The sequence below is a fragment of the Salvelinus alpinus genome, chromosome 35 (genome assembly GCF_045679555.1).
Source record: "Salvelinus alpinus chromosome 35, SLU_Salpinus.1, whole genome shotgun sequence".
NCBI lineage: Eukaryota > Metazoa > Chordata > Actinopteri > Salmoniformes > Salmonidae > Salvelinus > Salvelinus alpinus.
In genome coordinates, this window is record NC_092120.1 from 19,020,182 (window position 1) to 19,031,243 (window position 11,062).

At 43.2% G+C, this 11,062-nt stretch overlaps 1 pseudogene; it reads left to right on the top strand.

The window, feature by feature from the left end:
- Positions 1 to 1,669: 1,669 nt before the first annotated feature.
- On the top strand, positions 1,670 to 8,885 carry LOC139564132 (uncharacterized; annotated as a pseudogene).
- The last annotated feature ends 2,177 nt before the right edge of the window (positions 8,886 to 11,062 follow it).

Consider the following 11,062-nt stretch of genomic DNA (forward strand, 5'->3'; position numbering starts at 1 on the left):
GCACCGGTTAGTACCTCATATTGAGGTAATATGTACATGTAGGTAGAAGTAAAGTGACTATGCATATGTGCTGATTGTAAGGTGTCCCAATAACTTTTCCAACGGTCCCATTATCTGGTTTTAATGTCCATTCTAGCATGCCCTTCTAGCCAATCAGAAACGAGTATTCAACAATGACTATGCCTGCCTATTCTTGAAACTCGTGTGAAAGAGCAGAACAATAATTATCCTCCTCCCTCTCTGTCTTTCTCACTCACCTGTTTCAATCTCACCTCTCTCTGTCCCACAGCATGGGTGACTCATTTAGTCTCTAGAGTCTATAACAATGGCAACCATGTTCTCCACCTCCATCTTATACTCATCTGTTCTGTGTCTGTGTGTCACACTTACACAATGCTTATTTGTTGAATGCTAGGAAATTTCACATCTCCACACTCCTCCATCCACCATTTCCCTCTCTGCCCTTCTCTTCTTTCTCTCACTCTCCAGTTCCCTCCATCTCTTTTCCTCCCTCTCATTCTCTCTCATCAGACGGATGTAAGAATAGAACAGGGGAAGCCCTCTCACCTCTCCCTGCACATTGCCAAAATTAGCATATTCATGAGCGACAACATTAATTATACATGAGATCCGGAGGGGAAACAGAGAGGCAGAGAATGAGGCATATACAACACACACACGTACACACGCACGTACACACGCACACACACACACACACACACACACACACACACACACACACACACACACACACACACACACACACACACACACACACACACACACACACACACACACACACACACACACACACACACACACACACACACACACACACACACACACACACACACACACGAGTACAGACGGAACCAATGTGACACACACACATGCATATAATTGGTATGGGAGAATGAAAGATATTGACAGAACGCAGGAGAGAGGTACAGTACTGGTATACACAAAATGAAGGAGAGAGAGAAAACACTCATATAGTGAATGGGAAATTGGAAAATGCATTGCTTTTACATACAAATTCTTCAACTTGCATCATTTTATAGTACTCTATTTAGGCAAAAAGCATGGGGAGTCGACCAAATCATAGTAAAAGCCAATAAAATGATCACCATAAAGCAAGGATATTAAAATCGTTATGACACAACATGACGTCTGATCTGACACATCAGAGTGACTCATGGGATGGACAGGGCTCTAAATGAACAGTTTTCATTGGTAATTGTGATTTTTCAACCAAATATTGTGATTTTACTTGCAATATAGATCAAAACACTTGGGTGAACTGTTGCAACCATAGAAATAGAATAATTACTCTAATTATATAGTTAGTGTTGTTTGGCATGATAAAAAAGCCAGGTAAATGCCAGGTAACAAATAAAAAAGGCAGGTAGGAGTTATGACAGGGCTGGAACCAACGTTCTGATTCAGAACATGTAGTTGCACAAACAAACATGCTGATTTGCAGCATACCTGGTAGCAACATGTATTAAAGCTACCGTTAACTTGGGTTTTGCAGAGAGCAAGATACAGAAACGGACAGTATAGTAGAGAAAACCTCTGGATTCATATTTAGAAGCAATGTGGAAAGCAGAATTGTTCTTGTTTTGGAAGAATCTGTGTTGAGTGCATGAATTGGCAGCATGCCGAGAGAATGAATAGCATGGAGGAACTGTCTGCTGCCTGCTTGAGTGACAGGGGGCAGGTCTTGTTGTGTGTGGCCCGGGAACTGTAAGCAAGCAGGCAGAAAGAGGACTCTATGGCACTCGGAGGCTGAGGTAAAGCGAAGCCTAATCATTACAAAAATGATTATCTGGGTGCTCCCAAAATCCAGTTCACACAGCAAAATATTAGGGAGCATATGCGACCAAAATGGTCGACACTTAGAGCCCTGGAGATGGGAGAGGGGCATGCTGGGTAATGTGTGATGGCGGTGGCGGGTGGCTGAGTAAGTCGTCCAGTGTAGACTGGTGTCACTTGAAGTCAGAGGACAGGCTTATTGTAATGGTTTGAATTGAATTAATGGTTGGTACCTTTCCATTAATTCCCCTTGAGCTCATCTTCCGATTTCTCCCTCCACCAGCCTCCACTGGAAACATCAGTATTATCCAATCAAAGACAACTGAAGCAGCCATACCTAGACTATCAGAGAACTCGCGGTAAACCCCCTTAGCCAGCCCGGTCAACCCCTTTAGGACTACTGAAGACCTCATCATCCACCTCTCTAATTAATTTCCCTCCTCATCCCCCTCTACTTCATCCCCCTCTCCATCCCCCATTCAACCCACCTCCTCATCTTTCCCTCTTTATCCCTCTCTGATTTGATTCTCAAAATCACTACCAAGTATCACCACAGTGGAGAATGACATGAAGCATTCATGGGTGCACTAGAAGAGACACTTGGCTGTGGTTACAGTATAAACATTCATGTATGGAGCTGTTCACTTTTTTTCTTGACTAGTATTGCTGTAAATGGATGGTTAGCTAAGTAACGTAATTACTTCATTTTGGATTAGATCCCACTGCTTGAGCCAATAATGCCATACTGAAACCTAAACTGGACATACTCTGCAGTAGGCTAAGCATGGACGGACATAATTCCATAGTAATAACATAATGGACATGATTCAGAGTTGAAATAAACACAACTCAGACTTTTGTGTAAATCATTAATTGACATCAATGCGAGACTTAAACAAGCAGATGTCAAGTCAGAGTACCACCCACATTGTCTGCTGCATGATATGTAATTTGAATGGGATATAAGCTGTATAACAGAGACTTACTAAGTGTGTGTGGTGTTATAGTAAATAGGGTCCCCCCATGCTGATCAAGATACACTATATATACAAAATTTGTGTATTCGGCTATTCCAGCCACACCCAACTGTAAGTGCGGTTATTGTGAAGTGGAAACATCTAGGAGCAACAACGGCTCAGCTGCGAAGTGGTAGGCCACACAATCTCAACGAATGGGACCGCCGAGTGCTGAAGCGCGTAGCACATAGAAATCATCTCTCCTCAGTTGCAACACTCACTACTGAGTTCCAAACTGCCTCTGGATGCCACGTCAGCACAATAACTGTTTGTCGGGAGCTTCATGAAATGTGTTTTCATGGCTGAGCAGCCGCACACAAGCCTAAGTTCACCATGCCAAGCGTTGGCTGGAGTGGTGTAAAGCGCGAAGCCATTGAACTCTGGAGCAGTGGAAATGTGTTCTCTGAATGTGATGAATCACATATCACCATCTGGCAGTCCGACGGACAAATCTGGGTGATTATGACATGAATTTGGGTGACAATGACATTCTAGACGATTCTGTGCATCCAACTTTGTGGCAGCAGTTTGGGGAAGGCCCTTTCCACTTTCAGCATGACAATGCAACCTGTGCACAAAGCGAGGTCCATACAGAAATGGTTTGTCAAGATCGGTGTGGAAGAACTTGACAGGCCTGCCAAGAGCCTTGACCACAACCCCATCGAACACCTTTGGGATGGATTGGAACGTCGACTACAAGCAATCCCTAATCGCCCAACATCAGTGCCCGACCTCACTAATGCTCTTGTAGCTGAATGGAAGCAAGAGGAAAGCAGCAATGTTCCAACATCAAGTGGAAAACCTTCCCAGAGGAGTGGAGGCTGTTATAGAAGCAAAGGGGGGAGCAACTCTATATTAATGCGATGTTCGACGAGCAGGTGTCTACATATTTTTGGTCATGTAGTGTATTACAGAGACTGAACTGTTCTAAGTGTATGGTGGTGTTACATTAAATAGGTCCTCCCCATTCCTCCCTTTTTTTTCACACCCTGTATGACAGAGACTTCATCTACTGTTCTAAGTGTGTGTGTGGTGTTTGTGTAAAAAGGGTCCCCTACAGGCTTTATGAAAGATTCTCTGTCCCTATGGCGGAGGCCCACATTTTAGGGTTTGAAAGAGTCCCTCCATCTGCAGAGGAGCGCAACTGCAATGAACTGAGTACATTTAATTGGGAAACACAAGGGGATGGGAGGGAGAAAAAGGGAGATAGAAAGAGAGAAGTAAAAGGATGGGAGGGAGGTGGAGAGAGGAAAGCAGAGGAAGGGAGGGAGATGGAGTGAGGGAGTGTGATGGGGAGAGAACACTAGGCAGAATCTCAAATCACTGAAAGATATAGGATGCATGAGTAGCATCTCTATCTATACATTTATATATATATATATATATATATATATATATATATATATATATATATATATATATATAAAATGCTATTAGGATCCCCATTAGCCAATTGCGATAGCTAGTCTTACTGGGGTCCGACACATAATGAAAAATACATTATAGACAAAAGACAATGTACAATTGAAATACATTTAAAAACATGAACAGGTAGTGTGCGTGTGTGTGCGTCTATCAGTTACACGTACATGTCAGTACATATACACAACAAGTAGGTCACATGGGGGAGAGGTGTTTTGCCGTGAGGTGTTGCTTTATTTGTTTTTTTAAACCAGGTTTGCTGTTCAGTTGAGCTACAGCATATGTGATGGGAGTTCCATGCAATCATGGCTCTGTATACTGTACGTTTCCTTGAATTTGTTCTGGACCTAGGGAATGTGAAAAGACCCCTGGTGGCATGTCTGGTGGGGTAAGTGTGTGTGTGTCAGAGCTGTGCGTGAGTTGACTATGCAAACAATTTGGCATTTCTAACACATGAATGTTTCCTATAAAAACAAGAAGTGATGCAGTCAGTCTCTCCTCAACTCTTAGCCAAGAGAGACTTACATGCACGGTGTTGATATTAGCCCTCTGATTACAATGAAGAGCAAGACGTGCCACTATCTTCTGGGCCAGCTGTAGCTTAACTAGGTCTTTCTTTGCAACACTTGACCACATGACGGGACAATAATCGCGATAAGATACAACTACGGACTGCAGGACTTGCTTTCTGAAGTGTGGTGTCAAAAAAGCAGAGCATCACTTTGTCACAGACATACCTCTCCCCATCTTTACAACCATTGAACCTATATGTTTTGTCCATGACAGTTTGCTGTCTTAGGTAACACCAAGTAATTAAGTCTCCTCATTTTGTTCATCAGCCACACCATTCATTTACGTGATTCAGCTAAAACTTAGGGAATGATTTGTACCAAATACAATGCTCTTAGTTTTAGAGATGTTCAGGACCAGTTTATTACTGGTCACCCATTCCAAAACTCTTTGTTAAGGGTTTCAGTGACTTAATTAGCTGTGGTTCCTGACACATACAGGGTTGTATCATCAGCATGCATGGACACACAGGGTTTGCTTAATGCCAGTGGCAGGTCGTTGGTAAAAATATCTCTAGACATGTCTTGAGATGGAAATTTGTGTCACGTGGTCAAAGTCTCACACGAACCCATAAAGAAACTCATACATCAGCTGGCCCCCTCCCAGTTAGGGGGAGTGATGAGCTCTACAGCAGTCTCACAACTCAATCGCTGGTTGAAAACTGTTTTCTGCCCCTCCCAAAAGATAGAATTTGTAGATAATTGGCCCTTTTTCTGGGACTCACCCACAAACAGGACCAAGCCTGGCCTGCTGAGGAGTGACGGACTCCATCCTAGCTGGAGGGATGCTCTCATCTTATCTACCAACATAGACAGGGCTCTAACTCCTCTAGCTCCACAATGAAATAGGGTGTAGGCCAGGCAGCAGGCTGTTAGCCAGCCTGCCAGCTTAGTGGAGTCTGCCACTAGCACAGTCAGTGTAGTCAGCTCAGCTATCCCCATTGAGACCGTGTCTGTGCCTCGACCTAGGTTGGGCAAAACTAAACATGGCGGTGTTCGCCTTAGCAATCTCACTAGGATAAAGACCTCCTCCATTCCTGCCATTATTGAAAGAGATTGTGATACCGCACATCTCAAAATAGGGCTACTGAATGTTAGATCCCTCACTTCAAAGGCAGTTATAGTCAATGAACTAATCACTGATCATAATCTTGATGTGATTGTCCTGACTGAAACATGGCTTAAGCCTGATGAATTTACTGTGTTAAATGAGGCCTCACCTCCTGGTTACACTAGTGACCATATCCCCCGTGCATCCTGCAAAGGCGAAGGTGTTGCTAACATTTACGATAGCAAATTTCAATTTACAAAAAAAAAAAATGACGTTTTCGTCTTTTGAGCTTCTAGTCATGAAATCTATGCAGCCTACTCAATCACTTTTTATAGCTACTGTTTACAGGCCTCCTGGGCCATATACAGCGCTCCTCACTGAGTTCCATGAAATCCTATCGGACCTTGTAGTCATAGCAGATAATATTCAATTTTTTTGTGATTTTAATATTCACATGGAAAAGTCCACAGACCCACTCCAAAAGGCTTTTCGGAGCCATCATCGACTCAGTGGGTTTTGTCCAACATGTCTCTGGACCTACTCACTGTCACAGTCATACTCTGGACCTAGTTTTGTCCCATGGAATAAATGTTGTGGATCTTAATGTTTTTCCTCATAATCCTGGACTATCGGACCACCATTTTATTACATTTACATTTACATTTAAGTCATTTAGCAGACGCTCTTATCCAGAGCGACTTACACATTGGAAAGTTCATACATATTCATCCTGGTCCCCCCGTGGGAATTGAACCCACAACCCTGGCGTTGCAAGCGCCATGCTCTACCAACTGAGCCACACGGCTTGCAATCGCAACAAATAATCTGCTCAGACCCCAACCAAGGAGCATCAAAAGTCGTGCAATAAATTCTCAGACAACACAAAGATTCCTTGATGCCCTTCCAGACTCCCTCTGCCTACCCAAGGACGTCAGAGGACAAAAATCAGTTAACCACCTAACTGAGGAACTCAATTTAACCTTGTGCAATACCCTAGATGCAGTTGCACCCCTAAAAACAAAAAACATTTGTCATAAGAAACTAGCTCCCTGGTATACAGAAAATACCCGAGCTCTGAAGCAAGCTTCCAGAAAACTGGAACGGAAATGGCGCCACACCAAACTGGAAGTCTTCAGACTAGCTTGGAAAGACAGTACCGTGCAGTATCGAAGAGCCCTCACTGCTGCTCAATCATCCTATTTTTCCAACTTAATTGTGGAAAATAAGAACAATCCGAAATTGATTTTTGATACCGTCGCAAAGGTAACTAAAAAGCAGCATTCCCCAAGTGAGGATGGCTTTCACTTCAGCAGTAATAAATTCATGAACTTCTTTGAGGAAAAGATCATGATCATTAGAAAGCAAATTACGGACTCCTCTTGAAATCTGCGTATTCCTCCAAAGCTCAGCTGTCCTGAGTCTGCACAACTCTGCCAGGACCTAGGATCAAGACAGACACTCAAGTGGTTTAGTACTATATCTCTTGACACAATGATGAAAATAATCATGGCCTCTAAACCTTCAAACTGCATACTGGACCCTATTCCAACTAAACTACTGAAAGAGCTGCTTCCTGTGCTTGGCCCTCCTATGTTGAACATAATAAACGGCTCTCTATCCCCCGAATGTGTACCAAACTCACTAAAAGTGGCAGTAATAAAGCCTCTCTTGAAAAAGCCAAACCTTGACCCAGAAAATATAAATAACTATCGGCCTATATCGAATCTTCCATTCCTCTCAAATATTTTGGGAAAAAGCTGTTGTGCAGCAACTCACTGCCTTCCTGAAGACAAACAATGTATACGAAATGCTTCAGTCTGGTTTTAGACCCCATTATAGCACTGAGACTGCACTTGTGAAAGTGGTAAATTACCTTTTAATGGCGTCAGACCGAGGCTCTGTATCTGTCCTCGTGCTCCTAGACCTTAGTGCTGCCTTTGATACCATCGATCACCACATTCTTTTGGAGAGATTGGAAACCCAAATTGGTCTACACGGACAAGTTCTGGCCTGGTTTAGATCTTATCTGTCGGAAAGATATCAGTTTGTCTCTGTGAATGGTTTGTCCTCTGACAAATCAACTGTACATTTCGGTGTTCCTCAAGGTTCCGTTTTAGGACCACTATTGTTTTCACTATATATTTCTACCTCTTGGGGATGTCATTCGAAAACATAATGTTAACTTTCACTGCTATGCGGATGACACACAGCTGCACATTTCAATGAAACATGGTGAAGCCCCAAAATTGCCCTCGCTAGAAGCCTGTGTTTCAGACATAAGGAAGTGGATGGCTGCAAACTTTCTACTTTTAAACTCGGACAAAACAGAGATGCTTGTTCTAAACAAAGAGATCTTCTGTTGAATCTGACAATTAATCTTGATGGTTGTAAAGTCGTCTCAAATAAAACTGTGAAGGACCTCGGCGTTACTCTGGACCCTGATCTCTCTTTTGACGAACATATCAAGACTGTTTCAAGGACAGCTTTTTTCCATCTACGTAACATTGCAAAAATCAGAAACTTTCTGTCCAAAAATGATGCAGAAAAATTAATCCATGCTTTTGTTACTTCTAGGTTAGACTACTGCAAAGCTCTACTTTCCGGCTACCCGGATAAAGCACTAAATAAACTTCAGTTAGTGCAAATACAGCTGCTAGAATCCTGACTAGAACCAACATTTTTTATCATATTACTCCAGTGCTAGCCTCCCTACACTGGCTTCCTGTTAAGGCAAGGGCTGATTTCAAGGTTTTACTGCTAACCTACAAAGCATTACATGGGCTTGCTCCTACCTATCTTTCCGATCTGGTCCTGCCGTACATACCTACACGTACGCTACGGTCACAAGACGCAGGCCTCCTAATTGTCCCTAGAATTTCTAAGCAAACAGCTGGAGGCAGGGCTTTCTCCTATAGATCTCAATTTTTATGGAATGGTCTGCCTACCCATGTGAGAGACGCAGACTCTGTCTCAACCTTTAAGTCTTTACTGTAGACTCATCTCTTCAGTCGGTCCTATGATTGAGTGTAGTCTGGCCCAGGAGTGTGAAGGTGAACGGAAAGGCTCTGGGGCAACGAACCGCCCTTGCTGTCTCTGCCTGGCCGGTACCCCTCTCTCCACTGGGATTCTCTACCTCTAACCCTATTACAGGAGTCACTGGCTTACTGGTGCTCTTTCATGCCGTTCCTAGGAGGGGTGCGTCACTTGAGTGGGTTGAGTCACTGACGTGATCTTCCTGTCTGGGTTGGCGCCCCCCCTTGGGTTGTGCCGTGGCGGAGATCTTTGTGGGCTATACTCGGCCTTGTCATTGGATGGTAAGTTGGTGGTTGAAGATATCACTCTAGTGGTGTGGGGGCTGTGCTTTGGCAAAGTGGGTGGGGTTATATCCTTCCTGTTTGGCCCTGTCCGGGGGTATCATCGGATGGGGCCACAGTGTCTCCTGACCCCTCCTGTCTCAGCCTCCAGTATTTATGCTGCAGTAGTTTATGTGTCGGGGGGCTAGGGTCAGTTTGTTATATCTGGAGTACTTCTCCTGTCTTATCCGGTGTCCTGAGTGAATTTAAGTATGCTCTCTCTAATTCTCTCTTTCTCTCTCTCTTTCTCTCTCTCGGAGGACCTGAGCCCAAGGACCATGCCACAGGACTACCTGGCCTGATGACTCCTTGCTGTCCCCAGTCCACCTGGCCGTGCTGCTGCTCCAGTTTCAACTGTTCTTTCTGCGGCTATGGAACCCTGACCTGTTCACCGGACGTGCTACCTGTCCCAGACCTGCTGTTTTCAACTCTCTAGAGACAGCAGGAGCGGTAGAGATACTCTTAATGATCGGCTATGAAAAGCCAACTGACATTTACTCCTGAGGTGCTGACTTGCTGCACCCTCGACAACTACTGTGATTATTATTATTTGACCATGCTGGTCATTTTTGAACATTTGAACATCTTGGCCATGTTCTGTTATAGTCTCCACCCGGCACAGCCAGAAGAGGACTGGCCACCCCTCATAGCCTGGTTCCTCTCTAGTTTTCTTCCTAGGTTTTGGCCTTTCTAGGGAGTTTTTCTTCCTAGTTTTTCCTAGCCACCGTGCTTCTACACCTGCATTGCTTGCTGTTTGGGGTTTTAGGCTGGGTTTCTGTACAGCACTTTGAGATATCAGCTGATGTAAGAAGGGCTATATAGATACATTTGATTTTGATTTGATTTGATACTTGGCTTCCCAGTCTTCTCTAGTTCTGCGTTTCGGTTGTAGAGTATACTGTAGCTTCTCTCCCTATGGATGTAATCAGAAAGGTATGTGTATGTAAATGTATGCGTGCGTACGTTTGTGCACACACACGTATGGTTCAAGAGAAAATAGCTTAATTAATAATAAAAAACAGCATCTAATCAACAATGGTATTATTTATCTGCAACTCGTACAACTATTGACTTTATTCACAACTGCCACAAGTTTGATGCCAAAACCTTGACAACAAATACAGTGCCTTCAGAAAGCATTCACACCTCATGACTTTTTCCACATTTTGTTGTGTTACAAAGTGGGATTAAAATGGATTTAATTGTGATTTTTTTTGTTGTCAACGATCTACACAAAATACTCTGTAATGTGCAAAAAAAATTGAATATTTGTATAAAAAAATACAAAAAACACTAATATATCTTGATTAGATAAGTATTCAACTCCCTGAGTCAATACATGTTAGAATCACCTTTGGAAATGATTGCATCTGTGAGTCTTTCTGGGTGAGTCTCTAAGAGCTTTCCACACCTGGATTGTGCAACATTTGCCCATTATTCTTTTCAAAATTCTTCAAACGCAAATTGGTAGATCATTGCTAGACAACCATTTTCAGGTCTTGCCATAGATTTTCAAGCAGATTTAAGTCCAAACTGTAACTCAGCCACTCAGGAACATTCACTGTCTTCTTGGTAAGCAACTCCAGTGTAGATTTGGCCTTGTGTTTTAGGTTATTGTCCTGCTGAAAGGTGATTCATCTCCCAGTGTCTGGTGGAAATCAGACTGAACCAGGTTTTGTGTATGTGTGGAGTACAGAGATGAGGTAATCATTAAATCATGTTAAACACTATTATCGCACGGAAAGTGCAAAGTATATTACTTCAATTATTAAGCACATATTTACTTCTGAACTTAGTTATGCTGGCCATAATAACTGGGTTCAATACTTATTGACT